A 12573-nucleotide genomic window follows, 5' to 3' on the forward strand; every position below is an offset into this window, starting at 1 on the left:
CCGCACGCAGCGGGCGGGCGGGGAAGGGAGGGCGAGCGCGACTCAGGACAGGCCCCCTCGTGGCCGGGGGCTCCGGCGGGAGGAGGAGCGGACGACGGTAAGGGCGGCTGGAAACTGACGTCGCGGGCCCGCGCACCGGACTCAGCAACCAACGGCGAGGGAGTGGGGAAGGGAAGCCGCCTAACTGAAGGGAAGAGCCGTTGCACAGGGCGTTTCCGCTTCCGGTTTTCATTCAGCGTTCCAAGCATTGCCTCCCACCCACGCGGGGGAGGAGACGGGGAAAAAGCAAGCGCTACGCATGCGCAGCTAGACCCCCCGTTCGCTCAGTTTCAGCCCATCAGGCTGCGCCTGCGCGCATTGAAACTTCCGTGACATCAGGAGAGGGCGGGGCTCGGGGAGTGAGCGGCTGGGGAGACTCCATGGCTCATGCGTGAGTAGGTCCCTCCTCGCTGAGGGGAGTGGGGGCGGTGTCTAGCTTCATTGTGGCGTGCCTTCCTCCCCGTCCGTGCGCATGCGTCAGAGACCTGAGCCTGATTTCTCTCCGCGGGGCGAGTCGCCTCCTTCAGAAAAATGAAGCTAGAAGAAATAACCAGGAATCCTGGTTTTCTCTGACTGAAAAAAAAATCCCCAATTTTCGGTTAAAAAAAGGAACCCCAAATCCACATTTTTCTGTGATTTAAATGAAACACCACTAATACGTCTATGTCTATGTCTATATAGTGATGTTTCATTTAAATCCCAGAAAAATGTGGATTTGGGGCTACTTTTTTAACCAAAAATTGGGAATCTTTTTTCAGTTGGAGTACACTGGGGTCCCTGGAAATAAGGAAGCAAACCCCCGGGGGGGGAAGAGGCGGAGGGAGGGATGCCCCAGGGCCAAAGCAGAGTGGGACAGGGGGCAAAAAAGGGAAGAGGGGGAGACGGGGACAGGGATTTTTGAGGCTTTGCCCTTTTTAATAAAGGAGGAATAAAGAAGGGTGAAGCCTTTCTGTTTCTGTTCATGTTTCAGATGCCCTCGAGTGTCTAACAGCTAGGAGGTTTGACCAGCTCAAACTCATTGCATTCGCTGCACTGTCCCTGATGCCTGGAGCGATCTCCAAACACCTGTGTATAAAGCCACCCCCCCAAATCTCCTTCAAGCACCTTTTTTTTTGCTGTGGAAACAAGCGTACAACTGGCCGTCGTCTGCATCTGTTGGCAGTAGTGGCACACAGGATCATAGAAAGTTAGGGTTGGCCGGGACCTCAGGAGGTCACATCTAGTCCAACCCCCTGCTCAAGGCAGGACCAGCCCCGACTACATCATCCCAGCCAGGGCTTTGTCTAGCAGGGTCTGAAAAACCTCTGTGACAGACTTACCAACGCAGCATGGCTCCAACAGACTTGGAAAATCTTCTTTTCAATTGGTGGAGCCCATCCACCAATCAGGTAAGGCCTGGGCGGGGCCGGCCCCACCCCTCACACAGAGGGGGGTGCAAAGAGCCTCCTGGACCTGATTGAAGCCTGCTTTCTGCAGGTCGGGCCAGCGTTCAGAGGCGGAGCCTCCAGAGTGAATAGAAGGAGCTGCATGTGTGGCAGGCACAGCCAGAGACTCAAGAAGAGTGGAGCTGAGAAAAAGCTGCCCCAGTGGGTGATAGCCCCAGGCTCCTAAAGATGCCATTGGAGGAGCCACTGCCGGAGCCTGGCTCTGGGAGCAGGGAGAGCCTGCTCAGGCCCTGCACGGTGCACAGACCAGTGCATGGGGCCGACCCTGGGAGCTGCAGGAGGCAGCTCGGGTCCTGGGATACTCGGTGCACATAGCAATGCATGGGGTCACCAGACTCTGGGAGCCGCATGTGGCGACTCGGGTCTGCTACCCTCGGCGTGTGGCAGAGGACTTGGTACATGCAGTGGTGCACGCCGTCCCAAACCCTGAGTATGGTTCCAGGCGACTCGGGTTTGCAATCTCTCCCCAGCATGAGGCTGGGCATCCAGAAGGCATCAGCGGAGGTGCAACTGAGGATCAGCAGTCCAGGTTTTGGGACCTGCACAAGGTGGCCCAAGCCCCAATGGAAGGCCGAAGGCAAGGCCTGGGTGTCAGGTTGCACACGAGGTGGCCCGAGCCCCAAAGGAGGACAGAAGACAGGGCCCTGGGCAGCCTCAACAAGGCACCCACAGCTCTAGGAGCCTTCCCAGCCTGCTCCCCGGATCCATGAGTACCCTGTCCCCACAGGTGAGGAAGCCCTGAAAGGGGATCCTGAGGAATTAGGGACCAGATGGGGCCCATCTGGGGCCGAGAGGGTACTGGGACCCTCCTCCACCTAGGAGGGTGCCAGGGTTTGGCACCCTAGGGGAACGCCTAATAGCCTCAGCCACGTGGGTACCTGGAGTGGTGGAAAAACTTGTGCCTCTCATTTTGTAAATAGATAGATAGATACTTATATTGTTATCCTTCAATGTGGCCTGGGTTATGTCAGCAAGCTGAGGTTTATTTGTATCTAATTGATGTTATTGTTCTTCCCTGAATTTATCTGTTGATACCTGTGTTTATCTGTCTAGCTATACTTACCTGTTGTTGTTGCACCTATTTACCAATACTTTTTTATAAATCTGTAAATAGGTGCATCACAGGCAGGTCTAGGGAGGTGATACTTCCCCTTTATGCGGCATTGGTGAGGCCGCAGCTGGAGTACTGCATCCAGTTTTGGGTGCCACACTTCAAGAGGGATGTGGATAACTTGGAAAGGTTTCAGAGAAGGGCTACTTGTATGATCGAGGGCCTGCCGGTAAGATCCTGTGAAGACAAATTAAGAGACCTAATCACTTCAGCCTCTGTAAGAGAAGGCTGAGAGGTGATCTCATGGCTATCTACAAATTCATCGGGGGGGGTCAGCAGGGAATAGGGGAGACTCTGTTTACCAGGGCACCCCTTGGGGCTACTAGAACAACGGCCATAAACTGAAAGAGAGTAGATTTAGATTAGACATCAGGAAGAAATTCTGTATGGTGAGGGTTGCCAAAATATGGAAGGGGCTTCTAAGGAAGGTGGTGCTTTCCCCTACCTTGGAGGTGTTCAAAAGGAGATTTAGACAAGCACCTGGCTGTGGTTACCTGACCCCAGTACTCTTTCCTGTCCAGAGCAGGGGGTCGGACTCAATGATCTAATAGGTCCCTTCCAACCCTAGAAATCTATGAAATCTGTATCAGTTGCATATTAATAGCACTCTTGTAAGGCTCCCTGTAAACATTAATAAATGTGTATACAGTTAAGCTATTCCTGGTCCTGGCCTGACTCTATAGGGAATAGAGGGAACTGGCCAGTATTTTACAGTTCCCTCTCACAGCACTTCTGCCTAGCTACCTACCTCTTCTATTTGAAGGGGGGAGCATACACTTGTGTGCATCCGGGCTACACCTCCAAGGATGGAGCTTTCACAACCTCTTTAAGTAACCTGTTCCAGTGCTTCACCCCATCCTAGCATGGGCAACTGGTGCCTCCTGAGTCAGGGGGGGCACTTGCCCCCCCAGCAGCCAGTCAGTGACTACGGGAGGGTCTACGGGAGGGTCCCCCCATGGCCAGTCACACCGACCCAGAAGCAGTGTTCCGTCTAAGCTGGCTCTAAGAAGGAACGCTGCCCGGAAGTGCCAGCAGCATGCCCAGAAGGGCTAGGTTCATGCCCGGAAGTCCCAGTGGCACTTCTCCTGGCACCCCCACTCTCCAGCCGGCACTCTCGGTGGGGGCACCAGTGCTCCTGCCTGCCCCCCTGCCCACCTTCAGGGGATGCTGGCTGTGAGGGGGTACACCAGCACTCTCAGAGGGTGTGTGTACACCACCTATGCATCGCCACTGAGTCCTAGTGAGCATGTTTTTCCTAATATCCAATCTGTCACAGGCCAGAAGGGCACTGTGAGTATATCAATTTTATCACAGGCCAACTGGGCTGTTTGATTCAGTTTCGGATCGAGGAGGCAAAGTTGGGAGTGGAATAAAGGCAAATTTATTATAGCTTACACGCACAACAGTTAACAAAAAGATAAATGTGATAAGCAGATAAGGCAGTATAAAAGAGCTAATAGTAAATAATAACAACAGATAATAATAACAGATAGATCAATCTGTCACCAGCCAACTGGGCACTGTGAGGGTATTAGCCACACTGGGCTGTTCAAAACAACAAATAGACAGACATGGGTTGGCAATTTATCGATAGTCCCTCAATGCCAGGTGCGTGCCAAGTGATTCCAGGGAAGTCAGGCGTCCCTGATGATTGACGCTGTCAGAGGGATTACTGGGGAAGGTCTCTTGATCAGGATCCGATCCTCCCTCACACCAGGAGTCTGGGGTCCGGGTGTGGAACAGAAATGACCATTCTGTTCCCTCCTTCCTGCTGGTTACCTGATGCATGTGTTTTTTATACCTAGTCTTATGTTAATCTGTTGGCCTCAGGGCCACTCACAATGTTGCCCTATAGCTGTTACCCTATGGGATTGAAAGGTGTTAAAATTATCATAAAAGGTTATTACCCAGACTCAGGTTTATCCAATAAGCAAATTATGATGCAGCACCTTTAGGTTTGAAATTGACATCGCTCCGCCTAAATCCCAACCCCTTTTAGGCTTCATTTGAATATGCTTTCTTGGGATATGCTTTCCTGAAATGTGTTGGTTGTGCCAAGCAGTTAGATCCAGTTTTTATCGCTAAGGCTGAACCCTGAGCAAAAAAACATTAGGTCAGCTAATCTCACAGCTACAGCTTTGCCTATGGGGCCCAGTCAGTTCCACGAACAGTTAATTTATCATTTCGGTTAAATTTATGACAGACAAGTTACATTTGCAGTTTACAAACTTACAAGCTAATATTAACTAATATTACCTGTTTAGGCAAAATACCAAATGCCTCCAAGAAGCACACATTATTGCTTATTAATCCCTCTGGTTCTGGCTGTCACACCAGTCTAATTTTTTCTTGCTGCAACTTGAGACCATTGCTCCTTGTTCTGTCATCTGCCACCACTAAGAACAGTCTAGCTCCATCCTTTGCAACCACCCTTCCCCTCAACATCTGCCTACACTGGCCCTTTCTGCATGCAATGTATCTGATACCAGTGAAAGAAAAGCTACTGTGCTCCACTGGGAGACAGTAGAAGAAACAAGCCTGCTACTGATACTGCCCAATAGCTAAAAATGCACTGTTCATCAAAAGCTGCATAGTGACCGGTTCTCATTTGTGTCATTAGTTTCCTCATGTCGCAAAAATAGGGCCAAGTCCTCCAACAGGACCCATGTGTTCTAAGAGTCTTCTACACCCTGATTGCAGTGGGACTCTACATGTCAGGGGGCTGTCCACATAGCGACATCTGTAAAATCTGATTCTTGGATTAGCTCTTTAGTCAGGCCTGATGCCTACCTGACTTGTCTAGGACACATTTGGCTCACAGCTGAGCACAATATAATAATAATTCACTTGCTTTCAAGTGTTTTAAAAGTGATATGATATGGAAATAAAGCCACTAGCTTCACAAGCGTACCTAGCTTTTAAAAAATACGCACTTTGGATTTGGAATCTACAGTGTATTATTTGAGCCAGGCCTGAATTCCTCTCCTTCTGACCCCTTCTAACTGCTAAATTATCTTAAGGAGCTTGTGCTCATGGAGGAAAAAAAGTTTCTCACACACCTATTCTAACAACACCATGGGGAGGGGGAATTACATAATGTGTAAACAGTTTTAAAGGGGAGAAAAATAAAGCAAATGGAAAAGGGATAAATTGGAAAAAGAGTCCTAAATAAATGGATAATTCCAATAAGGTCAAATACAAAGTTGCTGTGCTTGGGAAGGAACAATCAAATGCACAAACGCAAAATGGTTAGGTTGCAGTACTGTGAGAGGGATTTGTTCACTTTGTTCAGGGCAGCAAGGCCTCAGGGCACATCTACACGTATACTTTAATACGCGTTAGCCTATTTTAATGTGCATTAAAGCATCTCTTTAAAAAGTGCTATTTAGTTAATGCACATTAAAATAGGCTAACACATGTTAAGCATCACTTTAAAACTGTGCTCCTTAGTTAATGTGCATTAAGACAAGATAATGTGCATTTTCCTAGTACCTCACAATGGAGGTACTAGATTTAATGCACATTAACTAAAGTGTGTTAATGCATGTGTAGACACCCACTGAGAGCACCATATTCAGTTTGAGGCACCACACTTCAGGAATATATGGACAAAGTTGGACTGAAGCCAAAGGAAATCAACAAAAATGATTAGAGGCCTTGAAAACCATGCAATATCAGGAAAAGTTGGAAGAATTGTAGTTATGCAATCTAGACTTCAGAAGTAGGAGAGGGAATCTAATAACACTTCAGATATAAAAATGGTTATTACTAAGGGAATGGACACATCCAACACTTAGACCAGTTTACATGTAGTTTAAAACTGAGACAGACAGTTGTACAAGGCTATTAAACTAGTTTAAAGGTGCCTGGAATAGTTAAAAAGCGTACCTGGAAAATCAAGTACTCTTTTGAACTGCTTCACTATGAATGGCGACACTGTTACCTGTGGAAACCAAGTGTGTTGTGGCATGGGTCTGATTGGTCTTCTACATATCCCACACTGCATCACTCTTCATCATGCCCGCTGCTGTAACTGGCTGCTCTAGCATATGGCCAGAACTTTATTGCCCCTTTTTTCCCTTTTGTTTTCACTTTTTATCAATCAACTCCCTGGCATTACTTCTTCAATGAAAACTGAAATCTAATACCCAGATGTTTCCTTACTCACTACTTGAGCACAGCCCCTCACTCCCTTGGATTTCAAAAACTGGAGTCCAAGCTTTCCTCCTGTCCCAGACACCCCATGTCAGGCAAAGCGCACTGTCGAGTTTGGTCAAATGCAGGCTACCAAACTATATTGAACTCATGTTTATGAGAGAAGGGAAAGTAGAAATGTGAAAAATCCCCCCAGATATGGGTCATCAACCCCTGAAATCCCCGAAGTGTGAGTGAAAGCACCCCTCCCCCACCAACTGTGAAACATGCTGGGCTGGGTGTTCACTCCCACCCCCTGGTGTTGCAGCTGTAGCACTTCAGCTCCTAAAAAGAGACTGTGCTACTTGCAGTGCTAAGGTACAGTACAATGTACATGTGGGCATTTTTACCCACAACAGCTGTACAATTGTGAATCCATTCCCTATCACTGACATCTGGGAATGATTCAATAGTTACATATGTCCACACCCATTAAGAATTGGAACAAAATACCTAGTGCATTAGTAAAATCTCCATCACTGAAAGATTTTAACTGAAAATTAGAAAACATTTGTCTGTGACAGTTTAGACAGGGATGATGCTGTCCTGAGTAAAGGATTGCACCAGAAGGCCTTTTTTTTTTCTTTTTTTTTTTTGGGGGGGGGGGGGGGGGGCTAACCCTGTTGGCCATTATACTATGAATCTAAGCAAAACCAAAGAGAACTAGAACCTCTGTTTTGCTGGTGTGAGATGAGGCAAACTTCTCAGATTCTTTTTTCCATATTTTTTCTCTGTGCCACTGATCTCAAAAACAAGAAAGTCTTAAGAGTTTTAGAAAAAAAAAACTTGACAGGGATTAAAGTTCTATTTTAATTTAATAGGAACAGCTGGAATGTTACTAGCAGGAAAGCAACAATTACAGCTTTTTCAGCCAGAATAATTAATCAATTTTTTTGGTAATCTGAGAGATCTTAATGTTTTTTCTCTGTCTTGTCATTTCTCCTCAACATGGAAGTAATTGTGAGAAAAAGATTTAAAAAAAATGTTTATCTACATTTAGATTCTGAATTCTTTATTTGGATGTCTAAAAAGTATTCTGAGTAATATCAACTGATCCATGGTGCAGAAGCTTATGTTGCTCTAAGATTTTGAGGTTTCATCATCTCCCAGCCATGCTTCTCCCTCTGCTTGAAGGATATTGGTAAAATAAGGCCAAATCAGATGAAGCCTCATATTCTGCCTTACACAGGGTTTTAAAATACATGCTAATCCCCTTCTGGATCAACATCAGTTGGCTGTTATCAGATCAAATCCTGGGAGCTGCCTAGCGCTAAGCCCCCTTGATCTGGTTAGGGAGTGACTGTTTCTTGTTTTGAGTTTTTTGGGACATCACACTTAGCTACAGACCCATATTACATTTTAGAGACAGACCCATATTTTCAACAAATAGGACCCTATGGTTAAACCACCTGAAAACATAGAACCAGCATCTTAGCCAACCTTGGTCCCTACACATTCCTCCAGGGCTCAGATGGGTGTAAGAACTTTGGTTTCTAGTTAAACCCATTGGGGCAACATGGTAGGCAGAGCCAACCCTAGGGGGTACGGGGCCCCCTTAACACTGCATGGGGTGTGGTACCCCTGCAAAAGGAGGGGGGTGTCTCCATGCTTCTTCTGTGGCGTATGGCTGAGCCACCAGCTCCAGGTAGGCCCTGCAGCAGGAGCCACAGCTACTCTGCCCAGCTCCATGGGGCCCCTTCAAAGCATGGGGCCTGGGGCAGTCACCCCAATTCGTCATACCATAGGGATGTCTCTGATGGTAGGAAAGAAATGAACTAAGGCTTAGCAAAGCGAAAGTTTTACCACAAATAACTTACTCTTGAAAGCAGTAGAGAGTTACTGATTTTTTTGGGAGGCGGTGGGGAGTGGAATAGGGAGGGGGGGAGTGAAAATCTGGAAAATGTCTTCCCCATGGTGACACTTTACTTTCTCTTACATTAATCTTTTCTGTTTGTACATAGCAATGGACTGACCACTTTTCACAACCAACATACCTTTCAACTATAGTCTCTAACTTTTTAAACAAGGGTTCTGTTTGTGAAATTTCAGTGTCTTCTTCCAGTCTACATTCTGGGTAGAGAGATCATCATTCCAAAATCCGGTTGATCATTGAAAGATAATCACAGTTTATACCCCTAGATTTCTGTATTCTTGCTTCTTAGGCCAGAATCTTTCCATCATGTACAGTCAGATGGGTTGCAAATTGGCTTGAGGGCTGCACCCAGAGAGTGGTGGTGGACGGGTCGTTTTCAACCTGGAGGGATGTGGGCAGTGGGGTTCCCCAGGGCCCGGTCCTCAGGCCCGCATTGTTCAACATCTTCATCAGTGACTAGGACGAGGGGGTGAAAAGCACCTTGTTCAAATTTGCGGATGACACTAAGATGTGGGGAGAAGTGGGCACATTAGAAGGGAGGGCCAGGCTACAACTAGATCTGAACAGGTTACAGGGGTGGGCGGATGAGAATAGGATGGGTTTCAATACTGACAAGTGCAAGGTGTTGCACCTGGGGAAGAAGAACCAGCAGCATACCTACAGGCTGGGGAACTCTCTTCTCGTCAGCTCAGAGGCAGAAAAGGATCTTGGAGTCATTATTGATTCCAAGATGAACATGGGCCGCCAATGTGAGGACACAGTCAGGAAGGCTAACTGCACCTTGTCATGCATCCACATATGCATCACGAGCAGGTCCAAGGAAGGGGTCCTCCCCCTCTATGCAACATTGGTCAGGCCACAGTTGGAGTACTCCATCCAGTTCTAGGCACCGCACTTCAGAAGGGATGTGGACAGCATTAAGAGGGTCCAAAGAAGGGCCACTCGCATGATCAGGGGGCAGCAGGGCAGGCCCTACAAAGAGAGGCTATGGGACCTGAACCTGTTCAGCCTCCACAAGAGAAAGCTGAGAGGGAATCTGGTGGCCGTCTATAAACTTGCCAAGAGGGACCAGTGGGGAATGGGAGAGACCCTGTTCCCACAAGCACTACTGAGAGTAACAAGGAATAATGGCCATAAGTTGACTGAGAGTAGAGTCAGGCTAGACATCAGGAGGCAGTACTTCACTGTCAGGGCGACTAGGAGGTGGAACCAACTTCCAAGGGAAGTGGTGCTCGCTTCTACCCTGGGGGTCTTCAAAAGGAGGCTAGATAATCACCTAGCCAGGGTCGTTTGACCCCAGTGTTCTTTTCTGCCCATGGCAGGGGGTCGGACTTGATGATCTGCTCAGGTCCCCTCTGACCCTACCAACTATGAAATATGCCCCCAGTACAAAATGTCAAGCATGGCAATATTGTTTCACATAGCATGCCAGTTCAAGTCCTACCATGCATATGTCTTTCAAGAATACTGGGGAGTTGAGCAGGTTAACTATGGGGAAAAGGTATTAGTATCACTCTTCCATTAATACTAAATGGTGCAAATACTCATCTTCTCTTCTACACTGAAGTGAATTCAACTCATAATTAACTATCTTAAATTTCTTTTTTTCATTTATCTGTTCTAAAATATAAATAAACCATAAACCTAAGTGTAAAATACATTTAATACTTCTTTTCTTCTAGAAGTACAGTATTCAATATTTAGCAACTCAATAAGAAAACCAGACAAGAAACTTTGATACATAGGTTTCATTGCAATGCCTATTTAGTCACAGTGGAAATATGAAGTATACTATTTTCATACAATTCATAAAACCCCAAAATATATTAGAGGCAATAAGTACACATAAATACAAAATACAATCTCATAAAAATCCCTTTTCTCAAGGTAGAAAAATCAGCCCTTTCCAGAGAAGAATACTAAAGTCCTAACCACTGATCTAAATTCATTAAAATGTTGTAAGAATATTTAATATATTTAGTAATATTTAAATGTTAGTGGGGTTCTACTAGCTATGCAAAACAGATAACATAATTATTTCCTTTTAGTGGTTTACTTTGTTTCTAATGGATTTGAGACACACTGTCCCTGATTAATGTCAAAGGAAAGAAAACTCCAAAGCAGTCTGTATGCTGTGCATCATGCAAGTGTTGCTCATCATCATAGTGGGACAAAAGATTTTTTGTTTCCTCACCAATTTAGTGCATAATTTAGTAGGCTGCAGAAGTAAAGGAACTCCCTTTTCCACAAATTCATTCTTCAGCTGCATAAATCTTTGATGAGATAACTGAATAGAGCTTTTTGCACTTGGAAATACATTTATTCTGAACCCTTGCGAAGTCACACTCCTTATTCGAATATCTTTAATCATAGAGCCAGATTTTGCTTGGCTCTAATGTGATGTACAGTGCAAGGGAAGCTACAGAAATAGCTGTCCCCTTTCCTTCTGAGGCACATGTAAGGGTTAGACAGAATTATACTCATGAGACCTTTCTTCCAATTTTCTTAGGGATGCTTGATATGGTGTATGGTTCGGGGAGGTAGTGAGACTCCACCGTTTCTGCAGTGACCCATGCACCCTTATAGGGCTGTTGCCTAGTAGCTGATATGTTCTCCTTCTGCACCAGGGAAGGAAGGTATTCTGTCTCCTTGAAACAGAAATTAACATGTCTATATGCTTGACTGGGCAAGGGTGACCTCGCACAGCTTTTTACTCTTAATAGTAGCTTAGCAGATGTAAGCTGGACCTTAATAAAGTAGTTACAATGGAAAGGCCTGATTCAGCAGTCATTATGGAAGGAATATATCAATATTCACACAGTTGCTCCAAGATCAATGGAACTATTTACATGAGTAAGGCTGTTTGCAGACTTAAACACTAAATAGTAATGGTAGCTTATCCAGGAGGCAAATCTTGCAGCCTCAGGCCATCTTCTTTATTCCACAGTGCATCATTTGTGGAAGCTAATAGGCTCCACAGACTCTTTTGACCATCTCAACTTGAATAATATAACTTCTTTCATCATCTTATTTACTAAAACACAGGTCAAAATCATCTCTTTTCCTTCCATGGGTAGAAAAGGCTACAAACGTTTGGGTCTGTAGGGTAAGTCCTGCCACTGTACCATCATTTCCCATTTCTTTAATATCTCCCAGAAGCCTTTCCAAGGAGCTGTGGATCTGTGCATGGAAGGCTCAAGGGACTGAAGTTCCAAGTTGATTCTATCTATGCCATTGTTAAATTTAACTTTGTTCCTTGCTTCCCTATGCTGTAGAAAGCACAGTAGGATGAGTGAAATTTCTAGGCATAGCAGCCACTGAGAGGGAGAGTCCCCCAAAACCTGTGTGGAGGTACAGGTCTGATGTGTGAATGCCTTCCAGTGAATTTTGTGACGTGCGTTTTTGGAGGAGTCACACTCTCTCATTCTCAATGGTACAGATGATATCAATGAGGCTAGCAGACAACTCTCTGACCCCAAATGTTATGAAGAACTTGGGGAGGACCCCATACCAATATTTACCCTTGAACTTACAAACAACATCAAACACTTCCCATATCAGATTTGGGGGGAAAATTGCTCACATTAGTCTGACTCTCTCATCCCAGGATGATACAAAAGTAAGGTAACCCTTGTACACCTATTATATCACTGAATAACTATCAGGATTCAGAGAAGCTATCCTCAAACCATTTTTCACTTCAAGGAATTTTTTCTCTATACACAATAAAACATCCATAATATCCAGAACGTCAAGCACCAGAACAATATCCAAAACACCAACCACCTTGTAAAAAAGGTTAGTACACTAATATCTAACACCAGTGCCATGAAGGCACATATCTGCAGGAACACAGTCTGTACTCACAGGTGGTCCAATAAAAGATATCAAACCCCCTTTGCTTCAGCAGG

This window comes from Alligator sinensis, unplaced genomic scaffold (assembly GCF_000455745.1).
Source record: "Alligator sinensis unplaced genomic scaffold, ASM45574v1 scaffold957_1, whole genome shotgun sequence".
In the NCBI taxonomy this organism is placed as follows: domain Eukaryota; kingdom Metazoa; phylum Chordata; order Crocodylia; family Alligatoridae; genus Alligator; species Alligator sinensis.